The sequence below is a fragment of the Brassica oleracea genome, chromosome C2 (genome assembly GCF_000695525.1).
Source record: "Brassica oleracea var. oleracea cultivar TO1000 chromosome C2, BOL, whole genome shotgun sequence".
Lineage (NCBI taxonomy): Eukaryota > Viridiplantae > Streptophyta > Magnoliopsida > Brassicales > Brassicaceae > Brassica > Brassica oleracea.
Genome location: NC_027749.1, coordinates 6,367,458 through 6,368,235, shown reverse-complemented (window position 1 = coordinate 6,368,235; position 778 = coordinate 6,367,458).

Here is a 778-nt window from a genome sequence, read left to right as displayed (position 1 = left end):
AAGATGTATTGTGGCATGCTAGATTAGGACATCCCCATTCTAGAGCTTTAAACATCATGTTGCCTAGTATTTCCTTTAAGAGTGATTGTGAGGCTTGTATCTTAGGAAAACATTGCAAATCTGTTTTCTCTAGATCATGTACTATTTATAAAAATTGCTTTGACCTGATTCACTCTGATGTATGGACTGTCCCATGTTTATCTAGAAAGCATCATAAGTATTTTGTGACTTTTATAGATGAAAAATCAAAATATACTTGGATCACACTGATGCAATCTAAAGATAGGGTCTTAGAAGCTTTCATAAATTTTCAAAATTATGTATCTAACCATTTCAATGCCAAGATAAAAATTTTGAGATCAGATAATGGAGGAGAATACACAAGCAATGCTTTTAAACAACACTTGGCCAAATATGGGATGATTCATCAAACTAGCTGTCCATACACCCCACAACAAAATGGAGTAGCTGAGAGGAAAAATAGACATTTCATGGAGGTTGCAAGGAGCATGATGTTCCATACAAGCATGCCCAAAAGCTATTGGGGAGATGCTGTCCATACTGTCTGCTACTTGATCAATAGAATACCTACCAGGATCTTTCAAGATCAATCTCCATATCAGGTACTGAACAAAACTAAACCATCCATAGAGCATATACGTGTGTTTGGGTGCTTGTGTTTTGTCTTGATTCCAGGAGAGCAAAGAGATAAGCTGGCGCATAGAAGCACCAGGGCAGTGTTTATTGGCTATTCTCCTCACCAAAAGGGCTACAAATG